A 14,414-nucleotide genomic window follows, 5' to 3' on the forward strand; every position below is an offset into this window, starting at 1 on the left:
GGTGAGAGAAAACTTGAATGATGGGGCTCCTGGCAGAGCTACTGATCAGGAAAGTAGTGTGGGGAGGAAGGAGTCCTGACACTGGTAGGATGCTGGGGAGACCCTAAACCTCCTCCCCCAACACTGGCCAGGGGAATCAAGTGGAAGATCCTAAAACTGTCAGTGGGGTTGGGTGCACCCTGCCTCCAGAATTTTCTTCCCCTCCATAGATTTCACCTCCTGACAGTTCCATTTACATCAGAGTTAGGCAGGCAAAGCCAGAATATGATAAGCCAAGCAGCATCCTGGGACATGCAAGAGAAAGAGTCCCTAGTGCTCAGAGGAGTCAGCTCACTGCAGACCTACTGTGTGCTGGGAATAGGGAGGCAGCTTAGAGTAGTAATTGTAGCCACCACACCAGCATTTTTCAACATAAGCCACTGAAGCTGTGTTAAGCCCCTTCCCTGGGTAGGGAAGACTCCTGGAAAAGGGACTGGCTGCCCACTCCAGTATTCTCGCCTTGAGAATTCCATGGACAGAGGATCCTGGTGGTCTACAGTCCATAGTGTTGTAAAGAGTCGGACACAACTGAGAGACTAACACACACACAAGTACATTAACTTTTTTCATTTCATACAGTTGAGGAAACTGAGACTTGAAAATCATGTGAGTGACTCACACAAAGCCATATACACCTGGTGGAACCACACTCTGCCCCAGGCTTCACAGTGGGTACTCTGAACCACTAAGCTCTGCCTCTTCCATATCTGTAAATGGGCATTTCATTAGCACCACTTTCCAAGATGGTGGAAATCACTGAAAGAGACCACACGTGTAAAACACATAGGATGGAGGAAGGGCTCAATAGACGAAGTCATTATTGCTGTTGTCATTGTTTTTGTTGTAATCATCCAACAGCCCTGCAAGATCAAATTCACTACCTGTTTTTACAGAAGAGGAGCTGGAGATTTCAGAGAGGTGAAGCAACTTGCTCCACCTCACCAGCAATTTAGGTAAATGTGATAGGACGGGTGACAGCAAAGCTTGGCACATAGTACCTACTCATTAAATATCTGGGGAAGAAATATTTTTGAACTATGGTTGGTTTTATTGTATATCTTGAAAGGGGTCTTATAAATCCTTCAACTATTATACATTGCTCTTTTCCAGAAATATATTGGCTATTCTGAGTCCCTTGCATTTTCATGTAGATTTTGTGATCAGCTTATCTATTTCTACAAAAAAGTCCTTCTAGGATTGGGATTACTTAGAATTTGTAGATCAGTTTGAGGAGACTTAACATCTTAATGGGGCTTCCTTGATGGTTCAGTAGGTAAAGAATCTGCCTGCAGGAGATGTGGGTTCCATCCCTGGGTCAGGAGGATCCCCTGGAGAAGGAAATGGCAATCCACACGAGTATTCTTGCCTGGAGAATCCCATGGACAGAGGAGCCTGGTGGTCTATAGTCCATGGGGTCACAAAGAGTAGGATACCACTTAGCCACTGAGAGGGTAACAGGCAGGAAGGCCAGGGGTCTCCAAACGGAGGAAATAGGCTGCAAATGTCAGACATTTTTATCTCTCTTAAGCGGCAGGAGGAAACAAACTAGCAATATTTTTTCCCTTCTCTATACAAATTTAAAAGGAGATTTCTCGTAAAATACTGTGTTGCCATAATGACACCTGGTTTCACCTGAAGTTAACTATTCTCAAACTTTGAGTTAACCAATGCATTTTTCTTATGGAAATGTTTGTCTTAAGCTATGTTAATGTGCTATGTATTTACCCCAAACTCTGTCTTCAAATCGGTTCCACCTAATGGCTCAGAACCTACTTGACAAACCAGTATGTTATACACAGATACTGTTCCCCTAATCTATGTAAATGAAACTACTTGTATGGTAATCTGCCTTTCTACAAGATTCAAGTCAATCGTTTTACGGCCTGGGATGAATCATCTGGTGCCAAGATTATCTCAAAATGCCTCTTATGGATGAGGGGCCTGGTGCCATTCTGAGTTTTAAGACATTCCTTTCTTTCATTAATAGACTGTTAGTGACTATATAACATCCAGCTGAAGATTAGCAGAGGGACACTCTTTCTGCTCCCTTCTGATGCCTATGTCAGAAGCTTTCTCTATCCCCTTTATACTTTAATAAAACTTTATTACACAAAAGCTCTGAGCGATCAAGCCTTGTCTCTGGCCCCAGATTGAATTCTTCTCCTCTGGAGGCCAAGAATCCCGGTGTGTTTTTGTTCAGTAACAACCTTTCACTACTAAACCACCACCACCCAACATCTTAATGACATTGAGTCTTCTGCTTTATGAAGGTTTTTAATCTTTCCACTCACTTGGGTATTTATGGATTTCTTTCATCTGTGGCTTGAAGTTTTCATCCTGGAATTCATGAACATATTTTGTTAGATTTATACCTGAATATCCCACTTCTTCCAGTGAATGATTCTTGAAAAATGGTGTGTGAAAACATTTCCCAATTGTTTGCTGCTAGTGTATAGAAAGAGAAAGTGAAAGTGAAAGTGATGTAGCTCAGTCGTGTCTGACTCTTTGAGACCCCCGTGGACTGTAGCCTACCAGGCTCCTCCATCCATGGGATTCTCCAGGCAAGGATACTGGAGTGGGTTGCCATTTCCTTCTCCAGGAATCTTCCTGACCCAGGGATTGAACCCCGGTCTCCCACATTGCAGGCAGATACTTTACTGTCTGAGCCACCAGGGAAGCCCCTAGTGTATAGAAGGATGATTCTATAATTCCATATAGTAAATATTTTAGTGCTTGCAAGTCATGTTCAGGAACTCCTCCTTCTCTTCCTCCCCCTCTTTTATAATCCTTGAAAAATATAGAAGAATTACTTTCTTGCATATCTTTCAAAGATAAGCCATAAGCCAGGTTTAGTCCATAGACCACAGTTTGATAACTCCTGGAATACAGAAATAGAATTAATTTTTGTATATTGAACATGTACCCTGAAGTCTATTGGATCATTCCTAATGGAATACAAATGATGTTTTTACCTCAATCTTAAAAAAAAAAAAAAAACCACTTTCAATTGACCCTGTAAGAAATAAAAAGCTTTAAGTGGTCTATTTTTAAAAATAGCTAGCTTTGAGTGACAGCTTGCTGATGTAATAGCTGATAGCCATAAGGCTTACAAAACTGGAAAGTCCAGGCAAAAAAAGGGAGGGTGGGATGCCTAGAATTTTCAAAGGGTTCATTCTGTTGGTGACTTCAAAACACAAGAATGGGAATAAATGCACAGGAAAGGAGGAAACAAGATGTCAGGGAGGGGCCAGCCTTTAAAGAGGAAGGGAACAAACCTAGGAGACATCTGGGAAGATTGTTCACCCCATAATACTCAGCCAGTGAGGAACTGGCAAATCCTGGAGGGATTTGCTTGCCAGGATTACTTGCTCTGTGCAATGACTCTGGGTGTGCCTGCCCACCAGACACCCGATCTTGCAAGACCATCATCAAAGCCTTGCTTCCCGCTGCATCTCATGTCTCCAAGTCCATTCTTTTGAGTTTGGGCTGGTGAGCGTCTTTCTCACAACCCCATTTTCCCATCAGTTAATACACTATGTTTTTCCCCCACTGTGGAGCTAACCCCTTCAAAGAGTTGTGTATACTTGGGTGTCAAATGTCTTCCCTTTCACTAGACAAAGGCTTCGACTTGCCACTAAAGGCTGTGATGGTGAGTGAATGAGACAGAGGGAGGAGGAGAGGTGTGGCCCCTGTGGGGCCCCAGATGGTGCTGCACCTGTGGGTTTAATTTTCAGTACACACCCAGCCCTGGTTCTGTCACTGGCTGCTATGAGGGTGTCCATTCCTCTCCTGAGTGTTTTGGAGGCTCCTTCTGCTGGAAGATTTGGAAACAACAAGCTCTAAGACATTTGGTCTCCAAGTCAAGTTTTCTTTTATGAAACCTTTAAAATTCTGTATTAACGATGTTGTGATAGTTTCAGGTGAACAGCAAAGGGACTCAGCCATACATATTTGTTGTTGTTGTTCAGTCATCAAGTCATGTCCTACTCTTTGTGATCCCATGGACTGCACCACTCCAGGCTGCCCTGTCCTCCACTACACGTATCCATTCTCCCCCAAACCTCCCTCCCATCCAGGTTGCCACGTAATATTGAGCAGGGTTCCCTGAGCTATACTACAGGACCTTGTTGGTTATCTATTTAAAATATAGCAATATATTCATGTCCACCCCAAATTCCCTAACTATCCCTTCCCCTAATCCTTTCCCATGCAACCATAAGTTCTATTATTTTATTCTCTAAATCTGTGAGTCTATTTCTGCTTTGTAAGTAAGTTAATTTGTATCATTTCTTTTTAGATTCCACTTATAAGGGATGTCATATGCTATTTCTCCTTCTCTGTCTAAAGTCATGTTTTCTGGTCCTAACAACTCTTCTCTTAAGTATCGGCCTGTTGTATAGTGAGGAGTATGAGCTTGGAACCAGTAACATTATTGTAGCCCATTTTATTATCCTGGGTCAGTGTCAGGTCCACATGCCCTTGTAGACAGGAGTTTACTCACCTGCTGTATACCTGGCCAGTGCCTTTGCCCATTAACTAAGCAGACACCTGAATTAGGATAAAAATTCTGTCTCTCCCCCTGCAGGCTCCTTCCTCTCCTTTTGAGTGATGGAGAAGGGAACGGCAACACACTCCAGTATTCTTGCCTGGAGAATTCCATGGACAGAAGAGCTTCATGGGCTACAGTCCATGGGCTCACAAAGAGTCAGATATGACTGAGCAACTAACACTACTCTTGCAGCTTACCCACATTCATTTTTGGGGGAGTGGTGGTGAAAAACACCCTTCCTCCTCCACAGGGATGTACTCTATTAATCCCCTCTCCAATCCTCCCACTTTTGTGTGGCAGGGGTGGTCAGGCTACTTTTCAGAACTGGTATCAGCAAAAAACTCCCATCCATGGCAAACTGAAGCTGACTCTCATGTCTTCAGGACTTTATTGAAATGTTCCTTGTGTCCTTTTTCATTTTAAAAAACCAGATTATTTGTTCTCCTGGTACCTCTGCCAAGAAGTTGGCAATATCAGCTTACAGATCTGCCCTGACTCAGTGTGCCTTCAGGGTCTGGTTAAATTTCCTAATCTTTATTATGGTAAGTGAAATACTGCTTCCTGCTTGAGTGTCTGGCCAGATTTCACCATCATTGTGAGTCTCCAGTATGATTAGTTCTTACTTCCCCCTTGGTTAGACATGGAGGGAAATTGCCTCACTTTCTCCATTTATCTCAGCACATCTGAGGAAGGAAGCAAGAATGACACTTTTTAAGTCCATTTGATTGCTTCATTTTGTGCTGGGTCCTTTCACAGCTGGCCAGGCTTGGGGGAATGTGTGTGGGGTTGATCTTTATTCACTACCCACTTCTCCATGTCATTCAGGTTTTGCTCAAAGGTCCTAACAGAAAGGAACAAACCTGACTCTATTTTGTATCTATTCCTTTACCTTTAATCTCTGTGCTCTGCTGTCTGTGCTTAGTCTGAAATACATGGTTTTGCCCATTCTCAAGGCTCTGTCTTCCAGGCTTAACATTTAAAGGTATAAAACTTTTTATTCACATAGGGGAAAAAGTTGTGGCATAAAGAATAACATTTGTGTTACTGGACATTTACAGGAACATTGTAACTGGACATTTGTGGATAACCGCAAGAACAAAGTGTCCTAGCATCAAGAAGCTTGCAACAACCAGTTACACTCCCAAGCCTCCTTTAAGAGTAAAAGAAGCTTGAATTCTAACTTCAGTAAGATGGTTCTCAGCTTAATTGATGACTCAGTGGGTAAAGAATATGCCTGCAATGCAGGAAACACAGGAGACTCGAGTTCAGCCCCTGGGTAGGGAAGATACCCTACCCAGGAGGAAATGGCAACCCACTCCAGTATTTTTGCCTGCAAAATCCCACGGACAGAGGAGCCTCCTGAGCTACAGTCTAGTCACAAAGAGTCAGATGTGACTGAACACAAGCACAAGATGGTCCTCTGTGACATCAGTCCACCATCTCCTTGGTCTTCTAGCTTTCTGAATAAAGTCATCATATGCTATGCTATGCTAAGTCGCTTCAGTCGTGTCTGACTCTGTGCGACCCCATAAATGGCAGCCCACCAGGCTCCCCCGTCCCTGGGATTCTCCAGGCAAGAACACTGGAGTGGGATGCCATTTCCTTCTCCAATGCATGAAAGTGAAAAGTGAAAGTGAAGTCGCTCAGTCGTGTCTGACTTTTAGCGACCCCATGGACTGCACCCCACCAGGCTCCTCTGTCCATATCTTGCCCCAAACCTCTGCTCTTAAAGCTTGGACTCTGTAACAAGGCGACCTCCTCAGGGAGGCTGCCTTTGATTGCTCCATTCAGAAGAACCCCCTCAGACACTTTCTAGCAGGCCACACTATGACTTTCCATCATCATTACCACCTTCTTCAGCTCAGTTCAGGCGCTCAGTCATGTCTGACTCTAGGCAACCCCATGAATCACAGCACGCCAGGCCTCCCTGTCCATCACCAACTCCCGGAGTTCACTCAGACTCAGGTCCATCGAGTCAGTGATGCCATCCAGCCATCTCATCCTCTGTTGTCCCCTTCTCCTCTTGCCCCCAATCCCTCCCAGCATCAGAGTCTTTTCCAATGAGTCAACTCTTCGCATGAGGTGGCCAAAGTACTGGAGTTTCAGCTTTAGCATCATTCCTTCCAAAGAAATCCCAGGGCTGATCTCCTTCAGAATGGACTGGTTGGATCTCCTTGCAGTCCAAGAGACTCTCAAGAGTCTTCTCCAACACCACAGTTCAAAAGCATCAATTCTTCGGCGCTCAGCTTTCTTCACAGTCCAACTCTCACATCCATACATGACCACTGGAAAAACCATAGCCTTGACTAGACAAAGCTTTGTTGGCAAAGTAATGTCTCTGCTTTTCAATATGCTGTCTAGGTTGGTCATAACTTTCCTTCCAAGGAGTAAGCGTCTTTTAATTTCATGGCTGCAGCCACCATCTGCAGTGATTTTGGAGCCCCCCCAAAATAAATTCTGACACTGTTTCTCCATCTGTTTCCCATGAAGTGATGGGACCGGATGCCATGACCTTCGTTTTCTGAATGTTGAGCTTTAAGCCAACTTTTTCACTCTCCTCTTTCACTTTCATCAAGAGGCTCTTTAGTTCCTCTTCACTTTCTGCCATAAGGGTAGTGTCATCTGCATATCTGAGGTTATTGATATTTCTCCCGGTGATCTTGATTCCAGCTTGTGTTTCTTCCAGCCCAGCATTTCTCATGATGTACTCTGCATAGAAGTTAAATAAGCAGGGTGACAATATACAGCCTTGACGTACTCCTTTTCCTATTTGGAACCAGTCTGTTGTTCCATGTCCAGTTCTAACTGTTGCTTCCTGACCTGCATATAGGTTTCTCAAGAGGCAGCTCAGGTGGTCTGGTATTGCCATCTCTTTCAGAACTGTCCTCAGTTTATTGTGATCCACACAGTCAAAGGCTTTGAATAGTCAGTAAAGCAGAAATAGATGTTTTTCTGGAACTCCCTTGCCTTTTCCATGATCCAGTGGATGTTGGCAATTGGATCTCTGGTTCCTCTGCCTTTTCTAAAACCAGCTTGAACATCTGGAATTTCATGGTTCACGTATTGCTGAAGCCTGGCTTGGAGAATTTTGAGCATTACTTTACTAGCATGTGAGATGAGTGCAATTGTGTGGTAGTTTGAGCATTCTTTGGCATTGCCTTTCTTTGGGATTGGAATGAAAACTGACCTTTTCCAGTCCTGTGGCCACTACTGAGTTTTCCAAATTTGTTGGCATATTGAGTGCAGCACTTTCACAGCATCATCTTTCAGGATTTGAAATAACTCAACTGGAATGCCATCACCTCCACTAGCTTTGTTTGTAGTGATGCTTTCTAAGTCCACTTGACTTCGTATTCCAGGATGTCTGGCTCTAGGTCAGTGATCACACCATCATGATTATCTGAGTCGTGAAGATCTTTTTTTGTACAGTTCTTCTGTGTATTCTTGCCACCTCTTCTTAATATCTTCTGCTTCTCTTAGGTCCATACCATTTCTGTCCTTTATCGAGCCCATCTTTGCGTGAAATGTTCCCTTGGTATCTCTAATTTTCTTGAAGAGATATCTAGTCTTCCCCATTCTGCCGTTTTCCTCTATTTCTTTGCATTGATCGCTGAGGAAGGCTTTCTTATCTCTTCTTGCTATTCTTTGGAACTCTGCATTCAGATGCATATATCTTTCCTTTTCTCCTTTGCTTTTCACTTCTCTTCTTTCACAGCTATTTGTAAGGCCTCCCCAGACAGCCATTTTGCTTTTTTGCATTTCTTTTCCATGGGGATGGTCTTGATCCCTGTCTCCTGTACAATGTCACGAACCCCCATCCATAGTTCATCAGGCACTCTATCTATCAGATCTAGTCCCTTATATCTATTTCTCACTTCCACTGTGTAATCATAAGGGATTTGATTTAGGTCATACCTGAATGGTCTAGTGGTTTCCCCTACTTTCTTCAATTTAAGTCTGAATTTGGCAATAAGAAGTTCATGATCTGAGCCACAGTCAGCTCCTGGTCTTGTTTTTGTTGACTGTATAGAGCTTCTCCATCTTTGGCTGCAAAGAATATAATCAATCTGATTTCAGTGTTGACCATCTGGTGATGTGCACGTGTAGAGTCTTTTCTTGTGTTGGAAGAGGGTGTTTGCTATGACCAGTGCCTTTTCTTGGCAAAACTCTATTAGCCTTTGCCCTGCTTCATTCCGTATTCCAAGGCCAAATTTGCCTGTTACTCCAGGTGTTTCTTGACTTCCTAGTTTTGCATTCCAGTCCCCTATAATGAAAAGGACATCTTTTTTGGGTGTTAGTTCTAAAAGGTCTTGTAGGTCTTCATAGAACTGTTCAACTTCAGCTTCTTCAGCATTACTTGTTGGGGCATAGACTTGGATTACTGTGATATTGAATGGTTTGCCTTGGAAATGAACAGAGATCATTCTGTCGTTTTTCAGATTGCATCCAAGTACTTCATTTCAGACTCTTTTGTTGACCATGATGGCTACTCCATTTTTTCTGAGGGATTCCTGCCTGCAGTAGTAGATATAATTGTCATCTGAGTTAAATTCACCCATTCAGACCATTTTAGTTCGCTGATTCCTAGAATGTCGATGTTCACTCTTGCCATCTCTTTTTTGACCACTTCCAATTTGCCTTGATTCATGGACCTGACATTCCAGGTTCCTGTGAAATATTGCTCTTTACAGCATCGGACCTTGCTTCTATCACCAGTCACATCCACAACTGGGTATTGTTTTTGCTTTGGCTCCTTTCCTTCATTCTTTCTGGAGTTATTTCTCCACTGACCTCCAGTAGCATATTGGGCACCTACTGACCTGGGGAGTTCCTCTTTCAGTATCCTATCATTTTGCTTTTTCATACTGTTCATGGGGTTCTCAAGGCAAGAATACTGAAGTGGTTTTCCATTCCCTTCTCCAGTGTACCACATTCTGTCAGACCTCTCCACCATTACCCGCCCATCTTGGGTGGCCCCCTGGGCATGGCTTAGTTTCATTGAGTTAGACAAGGCCATGGTCCTAGTGTGATTAGATTGACTAGATTTCTGTGAGTATGGTTTCAGTGTGTCTGCCCTCTGATGCCCTCTTGCAACACCAACTGTCTTACTTGGGTTTCTCTTACCTTGGACATAGGGTACCTCTTCACGGCTGCTCCAGCATAGCACAGCCACTGCTCCTTACCTTGGACAAGGAGTATCTCCTCACCGCCACCCCTCCTGACATTGAACATGGAATAGCTCCTCTAGGCCCTCCTGCGCCCACGCAGTCACCGCTCCTTGGACGCGGGGTTACTCCTCCCGGCCGCAGCCCCTGGCCTTGGGCCCGGGGTAGCTCCTCTCAGCTGCCGCCCCTGACCTCAGACGTGGGGTAGCTCCTCTTGGCCGTGCTAAGTGCGCCGGTGGCAGCCGCCCATGCTAAGACCACCTTCTTACTTGGTCTTATTTCCTATTTGCTTCCCCATGAGACATGAGCACACAATCCAGAGACCTTGTCCGTCTTGTTCATTCTGTGTTTGGGCCCCAGCGCTGTGCATGGTACAGAGTGGGTGGTCAGGTACAGTTTGTTGCTGAGGAGTGAACGACCTGGGAGGTATAAGCCCACCTCTCTATTTACACAAGAGGATGTGAAGATCAGAGAGGACAGTCGACAGGCCCAAGGTCACACAGCCAGCAAGTGGTAGAGCTTGGATTTGAACTCAGTTCTGCTGAAACTAGTGCTTATTTCTTCACTGCAGCCAAGGAAAGGAGAGATGAAATGCCAGCCAGCAGGCATTCCGCATGCTTACTCTAGAGAGACCCCTGACTGATTCTTGGGAAGTGTGTCTTTATGGTGACACAAAATAAGAACTGCTCACCTGTTTGGGCTCCAAAATCACTGCAGACAGTGACTGCAGCCATTGAAATTAAAAATACACTTGATCCTTGGAAGAAAATCTGTGACAAAACCTAGACAGTGTATTAAAAAGCAGAGATGTCACTTTGTGGACAAAGGGCCATATAGTCAAAGCTATGGTTTTTCCAGTAGTCATGTACGGATGTGAGAGTTGGACCATAAGGAAGTCTTGAGCTATGAAAAACTGATGCTTTTGAATGGTGCTGGAGAAGACTCTTGAGAGTCCCTTGGACAGCCAGGAGATCAAACCAGTTAATCCTAAAGGAAATCAACTTTGAATATTCATTGGAAAAACTGATGCCAAAGCTCCAACACTTTGGCTCCTTGATGCAAAGAGCCAACTCATTGGAAAAGATCCTGATGCTGGGAAAGATTGAGGGCAGGAGAAGAAGGGGACGACAGAGGATGAGATGGTTGGATAACATCATGGACTCAATGGACATGAATTTGAGCAAACTCCAGGAGACAGTGAAAGACTGGGAAGCCTGGTGTGTTGCAGTCCATGGGATTGCAGAGTCGGACAAGACTTGGCAGTTGAACAACAACAGTTGTACCCCTCACTGTGCCAAATACTTCTTTTTAAGATTGTGTTTTAGTGGTAGAAGTTCTAGCAGTTCAATGTGGCTGAAAAATGTACTAGAAACTTCAATTCTACTTCCTCCAATTCCACCATGATGTGCAGATTCTTCTGGATTTTTTCAATGCATATACAAACACGTTCCCCCAACCACACACACACATTCACAAGTTTTATTTATAGATAGAATCTTTATTCACATACCATTTGAAACATACTTTCCCCTGCTATTTCTGCCTGTGTCTAATGGGATGCTTGCAACTCTCTGTGAGGTATTATCAGGTCCATTTTAGATTTGAAGAGTGACGTTCAAATGGTTGATGTGTTGTGCCCAAGCTGGTGACTCACAGTGACTGCTCCCACGTGTCTGATACAGGTTTGCCTTCTGCCTGACTCTGAATTGGGGTGGAAGGACCCATGAAATGGGACAAGAGGCAAGTGGGTCCTCTCTTCTAGCACTGGCTGAGGAATATTCCATAAGCCAAGCTTGTGTAATTTGGCAGCTGAGATGCTCCTTGTTTGTTGAAAGTCCTTTGACAATGTCCCAGAACTTTCCTGTCGATGAACAGAATGTCTCTACCTCTGGCTTCCTGCCTCCTGTTCTGGTTCCTTTCCCCTTATACTGAAACCACATACTTCATCTCAGGACTGAAGCTCAGTTTCTTTTATCTTGGTGCAGAAGAATTCTGTGAGAGGCAAAGTAACAGATAAAGAGTGAAATTATTAGCTTCAGATGCTTGTGAGAGATACAAGCGGGCAGGCAGAAGGGCTTTGCCCTTAGAAGCGAGTAAGCTTTAGTTTCATAAACGAAAGAAAAGTGGTGAAGATCCCCTTCTTACTCATTTTTTGAGTAAATGTCAAGTTTTCATCATTAATTTCTCCTACAAGTCTTGAGGGGGAGTTTTTGACCCTATATGGCCCAACTGGGAGTGTCATGGTGCTATGTAAAAGAGCAGAAGGCTGGCAACATACATACATTCATGGTGAATCATCTTAGGTTTCAGTATGATGTCACCTTCCCCTAGTTTCTTTCACCTTTCCCCCACATTCCTATGGAAGCTGTGTATAGGAAAGCGGTTTTTCAGAGTCCATTATCTTATAGACCTCACCAGGCCAAATGCAGATCTCAAATCCATTGTTCTGTGGTATGCCTTATTCCTGATTATATAGACTAGTGGTCTAAGTAAGTCTGTTTAGTTTTAAAATATTTGGATTGTTGTTTAGCTGTCAGATGTTCTGGGCATCTCCTGTTTGGAGTCTAGCTTTTGGTGATCTCCATTAGTCCCTCTCTATCTTCCCCAAGTGGGTTTTCTAAACCAGCAGTGCAACTATCCTCTTCTGTCCCTTTCACTACCACCTGATCTAGGAAATCAGAGGAGCCAGGTGATAGACGAGGAAGTCCGACACTCATTTATTGCTTCCGTAAGGGGCCAGAATTTGCTGCCCATGTTGGCCTTCCCAAGTGTCAATTACATGATGTCAAATGTTAGACCCAATGTCAAAAGAATAAAACCCACCTGCTTTTTTTGTGCAGTCTTGGATTTCCACCTTGTTCTGTTCGTGGAGGCTCTCTTTCCGCATTCAGGTCTCTGCTCACCCTGGCTCCTGGACTATGGTAGGACCCCTCCTCAGGCACATAACTCATCACTGTCTGACACATCCTTGGTCATTTGTTCCATCAAAACCCATCTCCCCACAAGATGTGAGCCTCTTGACAGCAGGAATGACATCTGCAGTGCTCACTGCTTCATTTCAAGTGACCAAAATAGTGTCCAGTTCATAATCTTGTTGCTGTTGTTGTTCAGTTGCTCAGTAATGACCGACTCTTTTGTGATCCCATGGACTGTAGCCCCACTAGGCTCCTCTGTCCATGGGATTTCCCAGGCAAAATATTGGAGTGGGTAGCCATTTCCTCCTCCAGGGAATCTTCCTGACTCATGGATCGAAACTGTGTCTCCTGCATTGCAGGTGGAGTCTTTATCTCTGAGCCACCGGGGAAGCCCAGCTCATAATACGTGGTGCATAATCATATGTTTATAGCCCCAGGAGATATAGATTTTTCTCTTTACTTTATAACTGAAAACAACTCTGAGAACCAAAAGGGTTGAGGCTTTGGCTTCCTGCATCCCTTGCAGAATCCAGACTCCAGAGTCTTAAAGCAACACTTCTAATACTTGAAGAAGTGTACACAGTTCCCCAGAAGATCTAGTTAGATGCAGTTCTGAGTCTGTGTTTCCACATGGGGGTGTGAGATTCTGCATTTACTGCAAACTCTCAGGTGATACTGATGATGGGAGGGGGGTGGTTCAAGGGTCAGAGTTTCAGCAGCTGAACTTTAGAATTCACTCTTTGAAACTTTTCTATTTTCCCCAGACATTTAATGAACATGTACTACATGCCAGGCTTTTCAGTCACTTGTAATGTGGTATTTACCTAATTTTCCGGGAGGCTGGAGAAAGTTGTTTCACATGTTTGGATTCCCTCTTCTGTAAAAACAGACTCATGGATTTTATCTTGCAGGTCTATTGGATGATTGCATGAAGAACAACCACAATGACAACAACAGCAAAACAATGACTTGCATTTATTGGGCCCTTGCTCTGTTCTTTGTTTTTACACTCATGGTCTCCCTGAATGATTTCCACCATCTGTGGAGGTGGTGCTAATGAAATGTCGATTTATAGATATGGAAGGAGCAGAGCTTAGTGGTTCAGGGTACCCAGGGTGAAGCCTGGGCACAGCCTGGTCTGACAGCTGTGTGGCTTTGGGCAAGTCACTCACATAGTTTTTGTCTGTTTCCTCATTTATAAAATGAAAAAATAAAAGGTTAATATACTTAGAGAACTTAAAACAGCTTCAGTGGCTTATGTGGAAAAATGCTGGTGTGATGGCTGTGGTCCTACTATAGGATGCCTACCTATTCCTGGCACACAGTAGGTCTGCAGTGAGCTGAACCCCTCTGGGCACTGGTTTCTTGTATGTCTCTTGTGTGTCCCAGGACTCTGCCTGGTTTATCATATTCTGGCTTTGCCTGCCTGACCCTGATGTGAATGGGACTGTCAGGTGGTGAAATCTACTCCTGCAGAGGGGAAGGAGATTATGCAGGGGTGGGGATGGGTCCACCCCACACCACTGGGAGTTTTAGGATCCTGCTCTTGAATCCCCTCACCAGGGTTGGGGGGAAGGAGGTTTGGGGCTCCTGATCCTTCCTGTTTTTCCATGAAATCCTCTTTGGTGCCCCTCTCAAGGCTCTCATCCAACAATCCCATTTGTCGGATGGGAAGACTGAGCCCAGGGAAGGTCGGCACAGCCCATAGTCACGGTAGGCTGCCTACTCAGGATATTTCAGCTCCTC

The sequence above is a fragment of the Bos mutus genome, chromosome 7 (assembly GCF_027580195.1).
Source record: "Bos mutus isolate GX-2022 chromosome 7, NWIPB_WYAK_1.1, whole genome shotgun sequence".
NCBI classification, from domain to species: domain Eukaryota; kingdom Metazoa; phylum Chordata; class Mammalia; order Artiodactyla; family Bovidae; genus Bos; species Bos mutus.